Source organism: Lissotriton helveticus, chromosome 4_1 (assembly GCF_964261635.1).
Source record: "Lissotriton helveticus chromosome 4_1, aLisHel1.1, whole genome shotgun sequence".
Classification (NCBI taxonomy): domain Eukaryota; kingdom Metazoa; phylum Chordata; class Amphibia; order Caudata; family Salamandridae; genus Lissotriton; species Lissotriton helveticus.
In genome coordinates, this window is record NC_136063.1 from 1,535,090,315 (window position 1) to 1,535,114,250 (window position 23,936).

Here is a 23,936-nt window from a genome sequence, read left to right on the forward strand (position 1 = left end):
GGAAACAGTTTTGTTTTTTAATCTGCCCAACCCAATTGAATACAACACACGTTAGTGGCTCTAGTAACCATGGGCATTGTTGTGTGTCAGCCATATTGAAAGGTGAAGGTTACATAATGCACATATTGGGCCAGAGTCAGAAAATTGTCTTCCGTGAGTAACTGTGACTTACAGCCAGATTCATGAAGCCAAAATCGGCTTGCAAAGGGCCAGATTCTGAGAATCTGGCCCATGCGAGCGCTTTTTTTGCATTTGGGATTCATCATCCCAAATGCAAAAATCGTAAATTTTGAAATCGCTAAATTACGAAGAATTGCATTTAAAGAATCTCAATTTGAGATTCCTTAAATGCAATTCATGAACCATTTTAGAATTGCGAATTCGCAATCTGGGGCCGATATTTACCGCGAAGTCTGACTTAGTGGTAAATAGCGAAAACTTAGAAAAATGCACTTTAGTGCATTTTTCTAAGTTGTATGTTACACACACACATGTCCTTTGGACATGTGTGTGAGCAACAGCAGTGTAAATTACCATTTCAGGGGTGCTACTGGGTGTCCTTTGGACACCCTGGAACCCTTGAAATCGCTTCCTTATTTGCCTTTGGCCCATAGGAATGAATGGAGAGTCATTCCTTATTTGCGATTAGCAATTAGCGAATTGCAAATAAGGAAGCAGTACAAATCGCAAAAAATATTGCGATTTCTACATGAATCCCGTTTTGCGAGTCTTTAATAGCGATTCCTTAATAATCGCTATTAAGGACTCGCAAAACATGACAATGATGAATCTGGGGGTTAGTTCTGAAAATTCGGGAGTAAGGCAAGAATATGTCGCACATACAGAAAAATATTTTTAAACCTTTAAGCTCTTCATCTATGTAACTCCTGCGCAAAGGTATCGCTCAGGTCTCTGGGCCCAGATACTTATATAGCAGTTGGACATCATTTCTTTGAGTCCTTATCTAAATAAAGGGTACTAATCCTGTTACCTTATGATGTAACACTCACAGGCTACCTATTGTTACCTCAACATTTGTGAGGGTGTACCACACGCTTCTGTCCTAAGGAACACCCCAACCACAATGTATGACCAAATAGGTCAAAACATCTGCGACTACATGATCATATGCTTGCTTGAAGGCAATTACAAATGGGCATAACATTGAGTTAACTGTTTGCCATTGGACATTTAGTTTGCAATATTTACCAGCAGACTCTAGTTTTTTGTCATTTAGTATTTGTTTATAATATAGCAGATCCCCATCACAAGCACTGCTCCGTCATTGCTCATCCCCACGAACTACCTTAGGTAATACATTGACGTTTGTTCATGAATTTAGATGTATTCCCTACTTGACAATTGAAGTATTCTCTGCTTCTTTCTAGTCATAATTCACATGAGTAGAATTATTTCTTGACAGAATCATCATTTGATACATAGATCAGTTATGGCAAAGTGAATTTTTCATTTTGGAGGATCAGTTTAATCAATTACAAACAAAGACAAATATTGACTAGATTTAAGACCAGGTGCACTACTATAAAAATGTGTAGGCATGCGTGAGGGAAGAGTATGATTTGAATAGCTTTCCTTTCATACGCCTGTGATCCTTAAACCCCTTTGCAGATTTCTGAATTTGAGAAAATCCCACATCCAGCATCTCACAAATATCTTTTTCTTCACAAGTATAATATTTCTCCACGTAAAGTCTTATTTCCTCACACCCTCTGTAAAATCGATACATGCTATGGGCTGTATGTCAGAATATCAATAACAAAATATTTTCAGAAAAAATTATTGTGGGCTAAATATTGTTTGGAAATACGTCTCTATAGGATGTTGCCTTTCAGTTATTAACTCCAATGAGCCTATATTATTGCAAAATACATTTAATACAAAATATATATTGTAAGTCAATATTTAGGCCACAATGTTCTGTTACCATACCTTCTTGTGCAATTTCAGACTCTCTGCAGCAGTTATAAGTGCTTTTATTCTTTTGGAGGTTGAAAAGATAAGATGACTATGGAAAATGTTATGTAAACGTTTACAAATGCTGAAAAAGTCGCTACTCCGGGGGCCAAACTCACAGAGCTTTTTGTCATTAATAGCCATGACTTGGTACTGAAAATTCTGGAGTGAGTCCAGAGACACCCCTACTCACAAAAGAATCATGTGACTTTGCCCTCAGATGCACTGAATAACACCACATTCATTATTTCAATGGAACTTGCCTAGGGACGCCACCACACCTCACCTAGGTGTCAATTATTAATGCACAATAATCTGCCTACTTTCCAGGAGTGCCACACTCACAACTAGGGTCTGCAACTCTGCAAGGTCTAGAGACTCACAAGTTCACAATTTTAATTAAAAACCTTTGAACTCAACTACATGTTTTTTGGGTTTTATAAAAAAAAGCGCTATGCACGCCAAATAAAAGTATTCTGCAGCTGTCCTCATCCCATGTTCTTATCCCTTGTGGGTAGAGTATCACCCACGGAACCTGCCATCACCATCACTTGAGCTCTTCAGCTAACAATCACTGATGTTGTCACCCGAGCCTTGGTTTCTGACGCCGCCCCGGCCTCCATCCTCCCAACTGCTTCCCCCTTCACGCATCCCTTACGTGTATGGAGGGGCGATTGCGGTGACATCCATTGAGAATTCTTTGGTTAGGACGTCCCAAGCAGGACCGTCTTGTGCCAAGTGAGGTGATTGGCCAGGCGGATTTAGAAATGCTTTGGGCAAAGTTAGTCACTCTTGAAGGCATAGGATTTCTGTAGCAAAGCGGAATTTCACTAATATACCCGATTGCAGTGATGTAGCTCTTCATTCACCCCCAACTCACAAGACTCCATATAGAAAGGGGTGGCAAGTCTGCTCTTCTGTACCAGTAAACAGTATTGTAAGCACAGTTAGAAATCTAATGTATGCATTAGTTAGATGTAGGCACAAAAAGTATGCTCTTTGTAAAAAAAAAAATCTAGCCTTACGTGCCTGCCATGGCCATAAAACCAAATTCCATAGCAGAAAACTCTCTAAACGATAGCTATGGGGGTGATACATTTACAGGTGATAGCACACTATGAAATGTATTAGGTAAATACAGAAGTAATGTTGCATAAATCAGTAATAGCATAGGGATTGGAAAAGTATAACATAAGTTACCGTTGGCTAACAGTGATGGAAGATGATTTTCCTCTTCTTCAGGATTCAAGAAACACAATTTTGTCAAAAGCGGTGGGTGTAGATGAGCAACAATCAACATGGAAGCCATATATGCAATAATTGATACAGAATCGTTTCTGACATCATTGGACTGCAACTTTTGTTTATAAAGCAAACATTTTGAATTTGCCTCACCTTTTTACAGTGACCTGTTTTCAAGACAGGCGGAAACAGTATCAATGCTGCTGTAGATTGATCCTAAACAGTGTGGAATCTTTGATGGACATGTGTAATCACTCTGTGAAAGCAGTGTCTTTTCTAGTACCTAGTATCCAGCTTCAATTGAGGGAGGGGCTCTTTGGAAATATAAATACTTTCCATGGAAGTGCCTTTCTATAAAATTAACAAAGTCTGTGCGGTTCTTACATTCTGTGCATGATAGCCATTGAAATATGAAACACTGTAATGAGGTGAAAGTGTGAAGAAAGAAACTATAGATGCATTTGAGAGTTTTCCGCACTGGAGTGATTGGAAAGATGACAAGGTGAGATAATGTTAGCGAGAGGTGAATTAAAATGGCAAAGAGTGAGGGACCCAGGTCGGAGCCGACTGGGGGACTAAAATAAAATGTAAAAGAGAGTTGGGGGGGGTCAGTTAAATACGTTTGAGGAAGAGGGAAAGCTCTGACTCAGAAATAAGAGAGAACACACCAGTGAAGCAGATACAAAAGAGGACAAGAATAGGGCAAAAGGTGACAAAACAGGAGACCATAGACTATCAGATTTTAGAGGTAAAATGATTGACATCTTTCGTGGGGGATGGGGTAGAAATATTAAGGGAGGCAGAGTGAGAAGATTGAAGAAAGATAGCAGGCAGGGTGGAATTGCAAGAGTGTGGAAACATAGAGGGCAAAGTTTTGCTAGCAACATTATTGGTGTTATTAAAGAGATCAGTTATTTTCAGAATTAGGGAAAGAGACAGTGAGTGGATTCCCTCCCCCCCCCCCCATTTGATGTTTCAGAAGACAGTAGTGAGGTGTAGAGAGCAGTGGAGGTACGGCGATTAAAGGCATTTCAGTGTTTCAATGGGTGTAGAGGAGTAAGCAATTGACATTAAGCAGAGAAAAGTGGAAGGAAAATTGTAGAAAACTTTAGCTCCCTCCTCAAGAAAAGCAGATTTCCAAATGATGTGAACAAGGGATTAACCAAAATGAGATTACAATGGAAAAGTGGGATAGAAACAAAATGTACAAGAAGTGATTCTGGAAGAGGTGAAATAGGTGAATGTAAAAGGGAGAGCAGGAAGAGGCCCATGGTGAATAAAAGGAAAATATATTATACAAGAGACTGGAACAAAGCAGAAGATTCTATCATGGATAGCATCACAAGCAGGTACAATGGTGAGAAGCTGAGACAAAGGGCGATTGTCCACAGTGTAGATAAAATTTCATTTGTATAAATGGTGAAGGGGTGAACCTTAGATTTGCCAAGTACAAACAGCAGAATGGTGAATGGAAGGGCAATGCAGAACGAAAACAGAGGCCCATAGGGTACAGATGAGCGGGAAAGCTATAGAATAATGGAGAGTGAAAAACAAATAACATAATTCAAAAGTAGGAATAGAATGAATTACAGCAGTAGTCCAAACGAAAGGGCTATGGGGAGTGATGCAGGAAAAAACTGGAGGTAATTTGAGTGTTCATGGAATTATGAAGGTGAGCTCAAAGATTGAGAGTGCCTAGAAGTTACCATGAAAAAAACAAAAATAATAGAGGCACTTTTGTTGCAAGGAGAAGCTGCATCCCAAAGACAAAGGAAAAAAGTACGGAGGGGTGTGTGGGGGAAAATAAGACGACAGAAGGTTGACGTAAAAGGTTTGGAGCAGTGTTGCAGGATGCAATGATTGAGCTTTCAGCAGCAACAGTGCAGAACACAGAGTAGGGATGTGCAAAGGTTTAATTTCACCCACGTTGTGTTACTTTGCTCTTCTCAAAAGAGGGAACAGTCTTCTTACTTCGCCCCACTTGGAAAAGGTGAAGTTTGACCCTGTTTCTCTACCACAGGATTTGTCATCCTATTGGACTGAAGGTTTCCAGATTTGCCTGCTAGCACTCAGGGCTGCCCATACACCTCCATGGTGGTGGGGAAATGTTGTTCGACCATTCATTCTCTGGAACCTGAAAGTCCTGCCTTAAAAAGAGCCTAACTTCTAGCAGCCAGGGAATGACACTGGCCGTCCACACTTTGGAGAGAAGGAAGGTGAGTGATGCTTGGGTTACACAGAAGCACCTATCAGCCTTATGTGGCAGCAGGGACGTTTTCTTGGTTGCGCAGGATTCCATCTTTTTTTCCGCACTCTTTAAAAAATTGGAATGAAATTCGCACTTCATGAAGTCAGTGAAGTTTTTGAGAGGCATATAAATGCAAAGGGCAGCATTGTGGCATAAACAAAATCAGCCTAGGATAAAAGATTGACTGAGTAATATACCTAGGGGTGGGAAACATCATATGCGATACATCGCATGCCATTACAACACGGTTGTTACAACAACCGCATTGTTACATCGCGAACCATTACATCGCAAGTCGTTACAACGACTTGCTGTAGGAGGCAATCTAACACCTTCCCTGCTGTTGCACAAACTGGAGTAGGAAAGGTAAATTATACTATTCCTAATTCCAGCGTGCCCCCTACAGCCAGTCGTTGTAATGGTTTGCGATGTACCAACGCGGTCGTTGTAACGACTGAGCTGAAATATCATGCGATGTATAGCATGCATAGTAAAGAGATATATTCACCAAGGGGTAGCTGTTTGGAACAGTAAATTCCCTCATACCAAACACCACAACTATGCAAACCTAAAATTAATTTCTAGGCAGAAATAATATCCCCAACAAAAACCATTCTCACATTAACATACCGGCATTCTGTGAGCAAATCCATATATTCTAAACAAAACCCATTTTCACATTAATATACAGAAATACTGTGAGGAAATCTATATATATTGATCATAAAATAAACAGTTGCTGTTTCAAATATTTCACCAGTTCATTAAAAGATGTACACTGGACAATGTTAATGTGCCGTGCAGACGAAAGACTTGTTTTCAATTATAATTTCTTTTTGGTTAGCTCTTACTTGCATAGCTGAATATTTGCAAGGTACATTCCATACCGTCCATTTTAAAACATTTCCCTTTGTTATTTAACAAAGCTGCCGCAGTGAACATCTTTCTCAACATGTGCCACCCCCCCCCCCATGCAGCAACAGGTCCAGAAGCAGCAGAGGGCCCTGCTAGGGTCCCCTTAGTTGCCTCTCTACCACTTTTTTCATGGCAGGCTCACAGACATATAAAGGGCGGTGGAAAGCCAACTCGGAATAAGCTTGGCTGTGCTGCAGCACCACCACCAGCATGTTCCTGCCCCTTTCTGCTGCGCGACCGCCAAAGGATCCTGCATCCCGGAGGATGCGGCTTTCCTTTGACGGTGTGACTGCCACACTCAGAATACTGCAGGCATTGGTGGCGGTGCTTGGACCGCCACCGCGAGTACGGCGATTTTAAGGACCGGCATACTTGTAATAAGGCCCTAAATCTTTTTCAAGCCCCTTTCCACATGTAGACTTCTAGACAAAATAATGTGCTAAAGAGATGCCAATAATAAATCACACAGTTTAGGTATACAGGAACAGCTTGAATAGTGATGTGGATGCAATCGCCTGTCATATTGTAAGGAATACAGAACTAAAAGCATTTCTTAAGATGTCAGGGTACACAAGTAAAATCAAAGATTCCTGTCTGCCTAAGATCCATGCACTGCATTGTGCCTTGGTGTATTCATACTATGTATATTGTATAATCTATATATGTAAAATACCACATAAGAGTGGCAGAGAGATCACCCAGGTTTGCACAGCTCCAGGTACCATGCTGCTTTCCAACGTATCTCCATTGTAGCACTCCCATTCAGCATCATACACCGAAAACTCTGGGTACATACAAAGGATCAACATTCATTATGTTTGTCTTGGTTGTGGACTGGAACACACAAACTGAGTCATAAATTGAAGAAGACCCTGTGACAAGGGTGCATTCTTCTAAAGAAGACAGCTAAGAATGTGCGTCCTTATAGCCCCCAAGACTCCACGCCACTATCATCCCTTCACTATGACCAATCCTTTGAATTCCCTAAGATCTAAAGTCAAATTTAAAATATCTGACTAACCTACACTATCCCCGTTACCTCTCCGTACCATTCCTTTTTCTGATCATGACATACCAGAGGCTACGCCTCCCCCCTTGTTTTCACTATTTGAGACAGACACTATCCTAGCAAAGACTCTCTATAGCATATTCTTTCATTTATGCAAAATCTTATACGACCTCCTCCTGGTCCCCTTTAAGAAAAAAATTGCCAACATGCAGATCAAGTAAAAGTTCATTAATCTCTTCCTTATGCCTTTTGAAACTCTTTTCGACTAGCTGTCAGATTTTGGGAAGCAAGTCTCAGCCTGAAGGACCATCCATCAAGCTGATCTCTGCTCCCTCCTCCCTAGGTGAATGTGTCCCCTCCCGTGTCCTTGCATTATGGCCCTACAGTGTGATAGCTTTCTCAGATTCATATTTTTGTAGCTTTTTAGAACATTTACCAAATTTGACTTTATATCAAACATGGAAATTTCATTTTACTCGCATAAGTTCAAAAGCCTTGATTCTGTGAAACAGGTTTGGGAATTTTCATGAATAAAGTGGACACTGAGCGCCTAAATTTGAACTCAGGGACACAAAATTAATTTGAGACTCAAGCACTCACTGATGGAATGTGAATTTTTCAGCTTGACCATCCCATTGGCACCGAGGGTTTGTTTCGAAAATATGTTTTTTGAAAAATGGTCAAGGAAATCCTAGTTTATTATAGAAGCAGGTGGTCATTACCGAATATGTCGCTATATCTCGTATCCTGCAATGGAAAATACAATTTTATATTTTTCCAAATACATTTTTCACCAACATTCATAAAGCAATGCGTAAAATATTCTATCATTTGCCCCTCTTCCTTGTATTACAGAGTTCACCACAAAACTGACTAATGCTAGTAGCGCGCACCAGGTCGTACAAGAAGATGCAGCAGGAGGGATTAGAGATATCATAGAAATCAAGTGCATGATAATACAGCTATCTTGACATCATAATCATGGTACCAGTACCCTTGCAACTGTATATACACATATGCCCAACCTATCTGCAGATATTGTGGCGTGTCCCATTACTACCCGCAACGAAGGGCAAGACCCTGCAATGCGAGAGTGCATCTACATCACTCACCCCCAAGAGAGCTGGATCAGACCAGATTTTCATGATAGTCACATATGATACAATTGCAAATGCTGGCTTCGAAAGAAAATAAATGACATACTTAGTGATTATCTTTATTCGATTGTAGCCGGGCTTCCTAACCCTAGGTTGGACACACCAGTTATATTATGCCACGTGATAAGGCTGATCCTGTGGATTGGGTTGGTTACGTTTTTTTTTTTTGCACGTGGGACCAAGTAAATATGAAGTACACATGAGTAACATGGCTTCAAGGATAGAAAGCAGAAATGTGCGAATACACATAGGTTTCACAGCAGTCTCATCCCTCGAACTGCATCCAAGGCCAGACTGGCTGTACCAGGCATCGGGCGTTTCCCGGAAGGCTGGAAGGGCAGGGTGCCGCTTTTGTTATCAGAGGACGGTTTTGTAGCAACGGTTTTAAAAGCATGGCAGAGTTCTTTGTAAAGCCAAACAGTTTTCAGGTAACAATAAAAGTGCCAAGATAACGCTGATGATTAATGTTGCTGCTAGATAGAGTTTGGAGTTTTGTCTAGTGGCAGTTTTGGCTCATCTAAGTTAATGCAGAGGGTTAATATGCCTGCTGCAAAGAACATGTACCATGCAGATCGCAGAACTGTATTTTATGGGTATACCTCAGTGGATTACTGTTTTTTATCACAGAGATCATTTTGACACTGTGCTGTTCATAAATTACAATTATAAATCTAGGTAAGAAAGTTATGTTTTTTTCCCAGGCTTTATTACCCTAATTTTGTTTAAAAGGGTTTGTTTCAGTATAAATAAATACATTCTTATTAGTAAAGCCACTACTAACCAATGTGTTAAGTTCTGAAAACTGAGTTTGCTTCCCCAGACTCTTAAAAAATGCCTACCAGTATGGATGACATGTGAATCCTACACCTTGTAGTCCCTTTTGTCTAATGTAACATTTTCTATACTCTGATTTGCACACGCATGATTCATTGTTTCTGCATGTGTGTGTGATGTAAAATGCTGACACTCAAAAGTATGAGAGGCACTATAAAACAAAACAAATACTTGTGAGTGAAGTGCTTTAGAGAGATGAAAGGCACTGTTGGAGGGTGATAGTGAGGGAATCGTTGAAGAGCCCCAACAAAGATTGTTGAAGCCTGGTGCATTATAAGTTCACCATTTACTACGCTTTAAAAACTAATACAATTGAATTTATAATTAAAAATGTGTTATAGGATGCACCATGTTTCCTATATTTTCTTGGGGGAGAAGCCCACCAAACCCTCTTGTAGTGGTGAGGCTCGCTCTCTACGCCAGCTATGTACCATAAGGGAGCTGGCCTGAGAGAATTTGTCAGGGCTGCTTTGAGTTTCCAGTCCGGCCCTGACTGTACACCGATGCAGCTCTCAATGGCACATTTACCCTTAGTTACAGCTACAACCTGTACTCTGCCCAGTCCTCCAGAAGCAAAAATGGTCCTCTACAGAGACACATTCACGAGTGCGCTCACGCTGGTGCACACAATGATCAACACACACGCCTCTGTCATTTGACCACCGATTTCCATCCCTGCTCCCCATCCCTGACACTCTGATCCTGCCTGACTCTCCAATGGACTTCTTTCTCACTACACACTCTCCTTTCCCAAACCACCTGGACACCAGACAGCTGATCCCAAAAGACGAACAGGATTCCCCTCTGGCCAACCCGCTCGCTTCTATACCCCTAGCTCCCTCTCCTCCTAATCTCTCCAGCCGGGACTTCATCCTCAACACCCCATCTCATCCATTGGCCAGCACTCTCTTTGCCCCCACGCACCACCCAGGGATTTTGCTGATACTCTCCCCCAACTAGGTTATTCACGCTCTTTGCCAGACCATATTTCCAACAGCCAGAGTACCCAGCTCACATAGTGACCTCTACACCATATGCTACTCCTTCTCATCCACCCCATCCTTCTTCCCCTGCTTCCTCTCCCCTTACTTTATGTCTTTACCACACCACTACCACATTCCTGTACAGCCTCTAGACCCATTTCTCCCCTATGGCACCCTCTTTCTTCATCTACCTCCTAGACAATTTTCCACATTGTCCATGTCTCCGGCCCCCACACACTCATGCAATTTAGCTCACATGCCACTACCCCCTTCACCTCCTACTACTCTGATCAGCTGCCTTTTGTCGACTCCCATCCCTCCCCTCCCCACATACCTTCATCCCATCACAGCTTTCACCCTTCTTCGCCTCATTTAATACACAATACATCTAGCTCTCTCAATTAATGCCCTGGGAATTTCATTTACACCACAGCAGCACTCACACTTATTTCCAACAAACCCCACATTACTTTACACTCTCCACACCATAATCCATACCCCCACAACCTCATGACTCCTCCCCTTCCTCACTCTACCTCACACTCTACCTCTCAAGATGAACTCCCCTCAGAACCTGTCACCCCTATCAAGCAACATAACATTCAGTGCTCAGCTCTGCTCTCCTTAGAAAATATACTAGGCCATCTCAACTCCACAATCTCCCAGCTTGAAGCTACCCTCTCCCACCTAAGCTCTAAAGTGTCTACTGTACTCAACTCTCCTACTCCCCTTGGCAAGTACACATTACCCAAACTCCTAATACTGACGAGTACTCTTCTCCCACACCCCAAAAGAGCTGCACACAATCTCTACCTAATAGAAATTTCCTATTTACTGGCTAGCTGCAAAACCTCTAACTCACCTCCCATCTCTTCTCCAGACAACACAAATAAATGCACTATACCTACCATTTCCCTGGCCCAAACCAAATGCCAGCCATTTACAACCCAGGCACCGACCTACAGGAACATCAACCCTATCTCTACCAAAAGCCCTGATACCCCTTTTACCAAAACAGACACCTCAGAGCTGTGTTGTATGCTTCACATCTGCAGAGCCGCAGTAAAACACAAGCTGGAAATCTCAGACATCACTGATCAATACAAGCTTGATCTACTTTTCCTCACTGAGACCTGGCTCAGTGACACCTCTCACTCTATTCTCGATCTTCTGCCTCCCTGACTATTCCATTATCAGAATTGTTAGGGCGGCTGAAGTTGGAGAAGGCATTGCAGGTATCTTCAAAACCCCTCTTCAATTCAAGGAACTTCCCAGTAGCTCTTTCTCCACATTCAAATGCTTTTCTTTGGAACTTCATGTACAGCACAGCTCCTTTTTCAGGTTCTATGCCATTTACCACCCACCAGGTGACAGCTCTGCCTTCAGTGAGGAATTTAGTGAGTTGCAAATGACTAGTATTCAGATTATGATAAATTGTTCTTTCTAGGAGACTTTAATCTTCACTAGGGCATTTCGGAAGATTCAACTGCCAGCTTGCTTGCCACATTTCTCTCAGGAAATGATTTCTTAGAACACAACACTAAACCAATGCACTCTAGGGGCTCCACACTTCAACTTATTACTTCCAAAGATGAATTGCTAACATGATGATCCTATACTAGTAGACTGGTCTGACCCTTCCTCTTTCCCTTCTCTTTGCACCTATCTCATTCTGTAAACCTGGGCCTACCAGAAAGGGCAACTACTTGGTTTCTCAACACTAGCAATATCAGCCTAGACACCGTCCCGTGCATCCGAAGAACAACCACCGACAGGAGATCCTTCTCCCACCTCGCCGCCAAGACACGGCACACCCTCCCACTGAGCCTACGACAGGCCCAAGACCTCCTCACCTTCAGGAGGACACTAAAGACCTGGATGCTCGATCAGTAGCCCCCGCCCCCCCCCCCAGCGCCTTGAGTCCCTCGCGGGTATGTAGTGCCCTTAACAAATGACTGATTGATTGATTGACACTGTCTGCAACACAGCTAAGAAGTCACTATCAGACATCAGCCCCAACTCTGACGTCAATGACTTGACCATTCAGTGTCTCACCAGTCTTTCAATCTTGATAGACAATGTTGCTCCACTAAAAAGCAAGAAGAAAGGGCCATGCACCTTCTGCCCATGGTTCAGTAAGTCCCTCAATGATGAAAGACGAAACCTGAAATACCTAGATAAGAAATGGATACTGTCCCGTTCCACCATTAATCTCTCAAATCTCCGATGCACAAATTTGCGCTATAACAAACACATCTTTAGTGAAAAAGCAAACCACTTCAGAACCCTCCTCGACTCTGCAAGAACAGACCTAAAAAACTCTTTGCCTATTCAAATCTACCAGCAATGCGCCTCTTCTTCAACCATCTAATTTGATAACCCTCCCAAGAAAGCAGCAGAATTTGCACAATTCTTTGATGCAAAAGTGAAATCGCTCCTTGACCAAGTTACTCGTCCTACCCAACTTGAGGACTGCAAATCCAAAGACTCCTGACACAGCTTTGACGTCATCACTGACGATGCCCTCCTCAAGAGCATCCTGAAAACAAAACCTTCAAACCATTCTATTGACCCCATCACTAGAGACATTGCAATAGACGTTTAAACCTACACGCTCCATACTGGACTAATGGATGACATCTCATCATCTAATTATGAATCCCTCTAAAACCGAATTCCTTCTTTTCTGAACCTCAAACTCTCCACCTCTTGTTCAATCATGGATGAATAATCTGAACATTCTTAACAATAAACTTACCATTGTCAACAGTGCCAAATCCCTAGGTGTCATACTGGACAAAGCACTCAATCTCCATTCTCAAATCAACACCATGATCAAGAACGCACGCTTCCAACTGCGCTTTCTCGGGGGGATTCGCTGTTTCATTCCTGATCAAGACCTGAAAACTCTGGTTCAATCTTTGTTCTCTCCAGACTGGACTATTCTAGTTCTTTCCTTACAGGCCTTCCCAAGAACCCACCTATCCCCTCTAAAATCCATCCTCCATTCAGTGGTGCATTATATCTACGGGGCCAAAAGAAACAACCATATTACACCCAAACTGATTTCTCTTTGCTGGCTTCCCATTGAAGCGAGGTTAATATATGACTGCTTGCATCACCCATAAAGCCATATACCTTGACCCCTCAATACCTGTCCAACAAACTCAAAATATCAGGCGGCTCCAGACTTTCACACAATGCTGAAAACCTACTGCTAGAGCCTCCAACTTTTAAAAGGGAAAGACTAATGGCACAATCCTTCTCAGGTACTGTGACTAGAAGTTGGAACTCGCTGCCTCCAAACCTTCGCACCACTGCCTCTATCCGGATTTTCAAGGCAGATCTTAAAACTCTTCTCTTCCAAAGACACTTCTATCAATGATTCTCCTCGCCAATCTACCCGGTATTCCACACCACCTCTTCCCAGGTCATGACCCTGATTGTTACATGAGAACTTCTACGAACCTCTGTCTCAATTTTGTAAATATGAACTATGTATTTGTGTAACCCTAATCGCTCCACCTTTACTTAATATTTAGTCTCGAGTGAGTATGTAACTTGTTAATCTGTAACTTTTACCATGAGTAACTGTTGTACATATAAGTAGTGGTACCTGCTACCATGTTGCTCTTATTCCATATGTAATTTCCTTGGCTTTATTGTAAAGTGCTATGACACCTCTGGGTAAAGTATGTGCTATATAAAAACGCATAAATAAATAAATAAATAAATAGGAAAACGCCGATATAAAAGAAGGCCAGTAAATCGTTCTTCCTTAAACAGGGCTTCACCTGCCAAAGAGGCAGCACGCTTTTTTTCTCTGCCTTCAGTATTAAAGAAGTTATAATAAAGATTTCCTTTTTTGATTCGAAGAAGCTATTTTCTCATTAAATAGAGCAGGTGGTGCTTGTTCGAATCTTAGAAGAACTGAAACATGGTGTTCCGCCCTACTTATAGGGATGGCAAATGTAATATATCTTGGCTCTCTGAGTAAATGTTGTCCTGTTTTCTCGCTGATTCCTTTCAGCTTCTTCTAAAATGAAAGCAAATAAGATTGGGTGTGGCGAGGTGGTAAGAGACGACCGATGACCTTTAGGAATAGGATACAACAGAGCAATGATTTAAACTCACTATAAACGGTCAGTTCTTCGAAGAGCCTCTTTAAGACAGGGCCACGGGCACGTTTACCAACGCGCCCGGTGCTGTGGCTAACCCCACTGGACACATCACAAACAGACCTAGCAAGTGTAGAGATTGTTCCAGGTCACGCTCTTACAAAAGCGGCCTCGCCAGTGAATGGGAGCGTGTCTACCGCCCTTCTCTGAGGTGGGAGGTGCCAGAGAGGAGGGCCCGGGCACACACACAAACCCAAGGCCTGATCCACCGACCTCCCGTTCTTTGTAGCTGATTTGCCCCTTACATAGGTGTGAATTTCTCACGAATGCTTGTAAGCAACCATTGGAGCATAATAACACATAAACAAAGCCCTAAGCAAGGAGGCCCAGCGAATGCTGCGTCCACTGTGTAATTTGCGTCTATGTTTGCAAATTGCAGATGATGGGTGCTGGCGCGCACTTTTGGGGACAGGCACTTTTTTAAAGCAGATTTTGACCCAGAACAAGAAAGGGAAAGGCTAAAAGGGGAAAACGAATGAGGAACAGAAAGGTGGAGAAACAGCGACCACGGGAGAAAAGGTGAATGAAATAGAACCCCTAAGAGTGAGATACAGGCCCGGCTCCAGGAATTTTTAGTTGGGTGGGCCAAGGACGCATTTGGGTGGGCCACTGCGGGCTCGATTTGTCGCATATATGTCTAGGCAGGCCTGCTTCAGGGCCCTGCTTTACCTCTTCTTAGTCTTACAAGGCCCAGTAAAACTCGCTCTTTTCCAAATCTCTTTTTAATGTTATCACTCACAAAAAGTATTTTTTCTATGTAATGTTCCTTTGATGGGAAGAGGAGGTTTCTGAGGTGGGAGTATCAGGCAAGTGACACTTCTCGGGCTCCCTCTGTGTGAGCCTTCATGGAGAATCCCTCTTCATTACTACCTCCACCTGACCACGGACTCTTCAACGCACTCCCTTACAAGCTTGATTAGCCACTATTCCTCTCCAGTGCACCTTATCTCACAGATGACCTTGGGCCCCGCCCCTTGTCAGGCACCATCTCCCGGTAAAAACATTAGTAAAATCCCCTTCATACTTAAAACATTGAATAGAGCAATAAATATAATTAGCACACACTTTAAAGTATGTTCCACAGTGGCCCTTATGGCCCGACTGCTAATTAAATAAACAAAAACAGAAAGGCCATGACAGGGCCGGCTTCAGCTCTGATGCAAAAGTCTTTTTTGGCGCTGCACCAAAAACCTCTTTCTCCATAAATACCTTTACTACCACCTTCCAACAGTGTACCTCATCCATCCATGCCCCCCCTATTGACCTCTTCCTCGGATTCCCTCACTGCCACACGCCACAAGTGCCCCTCATCTCCCCATAGCCCCTCCCCTTTATGACCTCCTCCTCGGATTCCCTCACTGCCACCCTCCCCCAGTGCCCCTCGTCTCTCTGTAGCCCCTCCCCCTCATGACCTCCTCATCAGACTCCCTCAATACCACCATCCACCGGTGCCCCTCATCTCTCCCTAGCTCCCCCTCCACCCCATGACCTCCTCTTCGGATTCCCTCACTGCCACCCTCCACCAGCGCACCTCATCTCTCTGTAGCCCATCCCCCTCATGACCTCCTCCTTAGACTCCCTCACTCACTACCACCCTCTACCAGTGCCCCTCATCTCTCCCTAGCTTCCCCCTCCACCCCATGACCTCTTCCTCGGATTCCCTCACTGTCATCCTCCAACAGTGCCCCTCATCGCTCCATAGCCCCTCCCACTACCTCCTCCTCGGATTCCCTCACTGGCACCCTCCACCAGCGCCCCTCATGTTTACGTATCCCCTCTCTCATATGCATTTAATTTGTTGTATAACGCTGCTCATATCAATGTAGTGTGTGTCAGTACTTTACACCACGCACACACTTACAGAGACAATGAATCATGCAAGTATGTAAATCAGTCTACAGGGAATGTCACATAAGCCAATCAGGATTACAAGGTGTAGGAATCATAGGTCATCCATTCTGGTGGGTAGTATATTTTAAGAGGGTTTGGTCTGGGGAAACACAACCTTAGGATTTAAAGAGTATTCCATGGGGGTCAGCTTTACTGATAAAAATGTATATCTGCCCAAACATACTCATTTTAGCAACATTAGAATAATGAAAAGACTAGGGAAGTTCTAACTATATCACAAAACAAAAAAAGCGAAGTTCTAATTATACCATTCATGTTTGTTTGCAGCTCTTTGGTGGCAGTTCATTGTTCACTGCCTTTTGTTAGGATTGTAACTTCTGAAGTAACACAAGGATCTCTGTGACAAAGGCAGTAACCCACTGAGCTATCCACATAAAATACAGTGCGTCTGCATTTAAAAAATACTAACAGACAAACGATTGCTCTAAAGCAGGATCATTAATCACCAACTTTATCTGGGCATTGCCATTTTGTATTGTTTTATTGTTGACCAGCATCGGCTATGATGAAATGATAAAAACTGTTTAAATGAAGCACATACGAAGTATGTGTCCTGCTGGGCCTGTGCAGATTTTAAAAAGAATTTTTTGGGTAACACATTCTCTTACCTACTCCATTAGTCATACTTTGTGTCACAGCCTTATGTGATAAGCAGTTGCAGGGGTCAGGGGGTGACTAGGAATAAACAGACCACTTTTCCCCTGCGCTGCATAGAAAAAGAAATATCAACGCAGCAGGACGTAGGCAAAGGTTACAAAAGGTTACCTTTGTCAAAGAAAGGATTTGTCCCCTTTCACCATGCAGATATGAAGGGGTGAAAAAAGTAAACAAAGCCTAGTTAACATGTTAATGGTCTTTTAAAGACCTGTTAAGTACTTTGGTGCGGCTGCGATAATCTTAAACTGTCTGTGTGTGTGTGTGCGCCTGGGAAGCTGTCTCCCTGGGCTGACACGCAGACCTGTGCGTCGCACGCCTGCCTTCAAGCCCTCACTGCGAGGGCCAAGGCTCCTGTTTGGGTGGGCCAGGCTCATCTTTGGGTGGGCCGGGCCCACCCGGCCCACCCGCTAGAACCGGGCCTGGTGAGATACAGAGACGTGAAGTATAGGGAGCGGGAAGAGAGAGGCACTAGGCTAGGCAGTATTGGGGTTTAATAGCCCAGCATTCAGCAGCATCGATTATGTACTCTGATGAAAAGCTTCGGGTCCCTACACTTTTTTTCACTTAAGCCCTTCAGACACTGATCCAAGTGGCACACGGGCCCCTAAGACACCGCCCTCCATCGGCAAGTTGTAAGCAGCCACGGGCGGCAGTGGGAGTACCTGCAGGGCGGTGACGTGGGGAGGGGGAGGGTGGGGGGTAGTAATGTATGGATTGCGGAGTTTTACAGGTAAGTAAACATTTAAATAAATAAAATGAATTTCGTTGCGCGCACTGCATCGCATTTGGGGATGCAGTGCACTCAACGAAATTTGTTTTATTTATTTAAATGTTTACTTACCTGGGAAGCTCCGTAATCCATACATTACTACCCCCCACCCTGCCCCTCCCCCTCCCCACGTCACTGCCCTGCAGGTACTTCCACTGCCGGCCGCGGCTGGTTGTAAGCGCAACCCATGGTGCCTTCTCCGGCCCGAGTAAGGACGTGTGCCTTTCTACCACGACATTCATCCCATAAGGGCCAGACATAATGATACTTAACAACTTCCATAAAAGTTGCAGCACACACCAAAACACATGATAAATGTGTTTATATAAACAAAGCAGGTTAACTCATTACACAAAATGAAAGAGAAATGTTATTATTATTATTATTATTATTATTATTATTATTATGATATGTTAACATTTACTTTTTTTGCAATAGTTGCACCTTCTTAATGCCATACTGTTAATTGCTGTTGTTTGGGGCAATACTATATATTTTTGAGCACAAGAGTAGGAAGAAACTGAAAATACCCCCACATCAAACCGAAGCTCTTATGGCAACAAGCAAATGAAGCAACTCATCATGACCCTCCCCAGAAGATATCTCTTGTCTCTTCCATCGATCTATCCATTCATCCTTTCATCCTACCATTTACCTGCTGATGTCCACCATTTACCCTTTACATTCTGTTGTCTATTCAGTCTTTCATCCATCATTCAGTTTTTCACCATTCCGTCTGTCCACCCTTCATATCCAAACCTATCCATCCATCTACCGTTAAACATATCCATTCATCCTTTCACCCATCCATCTCTCTATCCACCCTTTCGCTCACTCATCAATCCTTTCGCTCATCTATCCATGAAGCTTTTCATTCCTTTATACCATCCACCCTTTCGTTCCATCCACCCTTTCACTAAATCCCTCCTTTCACTCATCCATCATCCACTCTTTCATCCATCCTCCTTCCCTTTCATTCTTCCATCCAATCTTTCACTTATCCACCCATCATCCGCCCTTTTATCCAATCATCCTCCCTCTTTCACCCATACATCTATTCACTCATCCATCCACTCGCTCACCCACCAACCCTCCCTACTACGTTATTCATGAACCTTTGTCGCCACAGACATGTACACACAAAGTGCCACCCATTTTCTTTAAAATACCTCCTGAGAGTGTCTTGATTCTCTCTCTCGCTTTTTCATTACAAAAAACAGGCATATGAATGCAGGCAAACACACAAACATAAGCAGACACACAAAGACTCCGGTATGTTAAAAGCCATGTTATACTCTTCACCATGGCTTTTTTAATTGCCACTGCCAGGGGACTGCCATGATTCCTGTGTTTGCGCAAATGCAGAGGATAGCGGAAATGTGGCTGACAGCACAGGGCCAGAATGGACCCCAGAGCTGTCAAGGTTTCAGATTGCTTATGTGTGACATTTTCATAGATCCAGTGGATTTATGAGAGTCAGGCAACAACTAGATGTGTAACAGGTGCTTTTGAAGCTATTATTTAATTTCTAAAAAAGAAAATCAGCCCCCTCCACCAAACCTCAGCTTCAGGTGCAGCCAAACCACATGTAACAAAGGGATCCCTGTGACAAAAGCAGCAATTCACTGAGCTATCCACATACAATACAGTACATACAATATGCTTTTTTGAAGGAGGCATATTAACCCTCTACGCTACTTAACCGCATGCATGCGGTGCATTTTCCCTCTGTACGCGGCAATTTCAAAATTACCGCGTTACATGACGAGCTCTGCTCGTCATGAGCGTACGGCAGGTTACGCTCATGACGAGCTGAGCTCGTCATCAGCCCCGAAGGGGTTAATGGTGAGAGTGAAAACTGCCAGTAGAGAAAATTCTGACCTCTCTCCAGCGGGAACAATAATCACATGACTTATTTCTGACTTGGCAAGTCTAACTGTGCTGAGAAAATAAAGGGTGCTGCTTCGTAGTCACTGTCAAGCAGGGATGTGAAACACTTTGCACTACTAATAAATCAGCAAAATTGCTAGTTTAGACAAAATGTAGCGCATTTTCAGCATAGACGGACAACTCTAGTGTGCCCATTTGCAAGGCCCTCTGCCATGCTGGAGCACCCTAACCAATTCTGTAACAAACGTGGTAAATGTCGATCAGCAGCAGGAAATTATTAAATGAATATCTGACTTAGCTGAATCTCTTTAAAGCTGTCAGAATGATCCACTGAGAGGAGCTGCTGGCTGGCACCGTGTGGATCGCTAGCCTGTCTTCTTCTTCATCTGCTAGTGATTCTTCGCAAGAGAATCTATTGGATCTGATACATATCGATCCTGGCAATCCCATTTGGATCAAGTGACACTCCCCATTCTCCCGTTCCAGTTGTGAGCTTATAGCCCAACTTTCCATGAGAAACCAGTGTTCCCCAGGGCTCCTTCGTCCTGATGAAGACCCCACTCTAAGGTGTGACGTATACCTACCAGTATCAATTTGGGGTCGAAACATCGACAGCTATCACCACTCACCAGTCGATGCAACCCTCATTTCCAATTATTAATTAGTAGCATCGCTATCATGGTTTCTTTTCGAATTTGAGCATTAATAGCTCATCCATTGTGCTGGCTCAGAGGTCTGAAGCCAGATGTATTGATTGTTGAATAATCATATACTGATATTAATGTCACAATGACTTACCTTTCACATCCTCTTTCCACACAAGCACCGTCCCCCACCCTCCCTTTCCCTGGGGCACTATAACAATTCTGTTATGAATTTGTCATAAGAAATGTGAACAAGCACTTTGTGAATAAATAACAGTGTGTTGAATTATTAGTTTGTGATTTCTTAATATTGTGTGTTTTAAAGCGGTTCTGTTTGTGTACTTGAGATACCTTCTCACTGGGACCCCCTATTTTGCATCATACAGCGCCCAGGTCCCTAGTGACTTTATTGGGTAAAACCCCCCTCTATATAATACATTAGCACTCTCAGCCAGTGAGCCGACCTTTTAATGAGTACCGGTACTCTCCTCGGGCAGTAGAGAAGTGCCGGTACTCAGAGTGACAAATACAAGAACTGCTGGTACTCCGTACCGGTGAGTACCTGCCCATTTAAAGCACTGGTGTTACAGGAAGTGATAGTGCACCAACAAGTTGAATTTATAGAGCCTCATTTTCTATCACTTCCTGTAACACACAGAAACATGTTTATATGAAGCACACAGTGGCGGCTCCACGAGGGAGTAGTGCGGGCAGTGGGGCAGGAAGGGGCAGGATGGAGGGTAGTAAACTCTGGCATAAATAAATAAAATGAATCACATTGCACACGCTGCAACGCCAAATGGCGATGCAGCACGAACAATGTAATTAGTTTAATTGTTTACTTAACTCCGTTCAGACGTATGCCGGAGTTTACTACCTCACCCTGCCCCTCCCCTGCCCGCCTCACCGCCCGCAGTACTACTTCGAGGAATTGCCACTCAAGCACAGCCATGATGAAACAGTGAGTGTCTACCTCACTAAGTAAATCATATCAAGCGGGAAGCTAGCTAACTTAGTAGACTGTTCACATGATTCTGGCTGGTCTACATCATCAGATTGCATGCTATCTCAGAAAGACTCCTCAGTATTCCAAAACTCTTGCATGAGAAACTGACTGTGATTTAAAACTTTCAATTGTTGCCTCAACTTTTTCTTTTGAATGATGCTCTCCTTTCCATTCTCTGCATGTCTCATCTCTTGGAGCACATATGTATTTGTTTCAATCTATTTTATTGTATTTCTGCAAATTGTCAACTCTTCCTTTCAAAGGTGACCTTTTCTTTGAAAACCATACTCCTGCAGTCTAGTAAAAACGGCTCTCCTCTAGTTCATCTATTAATCCCACCAAAAATCTGCATGACCTCACATACTGCTCCGGAACAATGACACCTAACTCCTATTAATTCAATCTACCATAGAATCACTGGAATAAATGCATGGAACAGTTTCCTTTCAAGCAAAAGTGTAATCTCAATAACTAGGCCTGGGTGGTAAATTCGCATTCTGCGGAAAACGTGACATTGCCTAAAATTCTGCCGTCTGCGACTTCGTGAAATGTTTTCTTTGTTTGCGTTCTCAAATGCGTTTTCACGCGATATTTCCCCCGAGCCCGCAAATAGCGATTGCGAACAGTAAAAAAGCATTGCGAACAAGCAATTCCGCGTGTTTGCGGAATTTCTGCATGTTTGCTGAGATTTTTTACCGTTTCGCGGAGCTTTGCGTAACACAATTATGCAAATTCCGCCCACCCCTATCAATAACCAACAATAACCAATCACCACTGGATTAACCACAGACCGTGGGTGTGGAGCAGTGTGATGCTCCATGTAATTTCACAAACTCCGACTGAAGTGATAGCGGCGTATCGGAGGAGAGTTCCACTCTGTGCCTGGTTCAACCTTTGCGAGCACAAGCACCGGTGAATTGGCGATTGTACTTCAGCCTCAACACTGGATGCCGACTGCAGTGACAGCCATTATCAAAAATAGGGTAACCCAAAAATGGTCCTGGACCTGGGTACAATATGGTATGAATAACAATGATCTCCAACCTAATTTATAAGTGATCTAAGCACCAATCTGCAATCATTATTTAAGTCAATTAAGTTTACAGCCGCAAGCTTCCGGCTTACTGTATTAATGCATTCCTTTTTCTAGAAGTGCAACAACCAAAACAATTACTTTCAAACAGGGATTTTTTAATTCCATAGTAATAAAGTTCACAGAAAGGACATAAATTCGTACAATTTAGGAGGTATACAGTGGTTACTCCTAGAACGTGCAAGGGGAGAGAGAGAGTGCTCTAATGATGGAAAGGTGAACAAGGTTTTGTGAAAAGTGAAGTCAAATATAAACAGTTCAAGGGTGGACTTGTTATATAACTGGCCACATTTGTTTCAAATGTAATTATAATTCCATTTAGTTTACAACTTACAATAAATTCTTGTGTTGCATGTAATTGAGGAAAGGGGGGAGCGTGGTCCAGGTAAGGCGCAGATGGGCGTCGCAGTGACAGCGGCTTGTCAAAGGAGGAGTACCTTGTTGATTGTGAACACAAGTTTCAGACAATCTCTAAAGGTTACAACATCAGAGCCTTATAACTCGTTTGGAAATTTACCAATTCCGCAAGCTCTTCAATAGCTTCTTCCTTTTTCGTGTAATTGACCAGGAAGATTTTAACAATCCACAGATTCAATTATGATTAGACATTCCTCATGGAATAGTCATAAGAGACATATAACATCCTATTTCACACCCTGATGTATACACCAACAAGACCGATACCTCGAAAACCTCATCTATTTCCTTATTGTTTAATTGTTCTTTAGAAAGTGGGGATGGAAGTTGGCCTAACGGCTAGGGCGGTCGACCTCGAATCTGGGGCACTGGGTTTGAATCTCGGCAATGAGGTTGAACATCCTGTGATTCTGGGCACATCACTTAATCTTCCCTGCCTAACAAAAATGAATGTGTGCTCATGTAATGGAACTGGTGCTATGTAAAGCGCTCTGATACCCAATTCTGGTCAAGTTCAAACTGTATAAATCTTTACCGACTCCGTGAAGGAGGTGGGAACCCGTTCACAAACAGGGAGGGGTCCCCAAGAGGCTCCTTCCCCATTGTGAATGTGGGCGCCAACATTTTTTAAGAGCAAGAAGTGGTCCCACAGATCACTGTCTGCTCTTAAAAAATGAAAAGGAAACTTTTCATTCTTCTTTTTTAAATGCATTTCAAAATTTAAAAAACTGCTTTATTTAAAAAGCAATCACAGACATGGTGGTCTGCTGACCCCAGCAGGCCACCAAATCAGAGTGCTGGCGATTCCCAATGGGTTGCAAATTGCGACATGCTTCATGATTATTAATGAGGCAGGTCCCTTGCGAACCATTGGGAATCGCAAACAGAGTAAAACACATTATTGTACATAGATGTTTGCGATTTCCTAAAAGCGAATCACAAACATTCACTATTAGGAAATCGCAAATGGAAGTTCATGTCCATCTGGCCCTATATGAATCACTTCCAG

The 23,936-nt window shown here is 43.0% G+C and overlaps 1 protein-coding gene across 2 annotated transcripts in view; it reads right to left on the bottom strand.

Annotated features, from left to right (window-relative positions):
* PIEZO2 (piezo type mechanosensitive ion channel component 2) overlaps positions 1-23,936 on the bottom strand; it is a 1,179,452-nt gene that overhangs the window by 1,150,191 nt on the left and 5,325 nt on the right. The window lies entirely within an intron of this gene.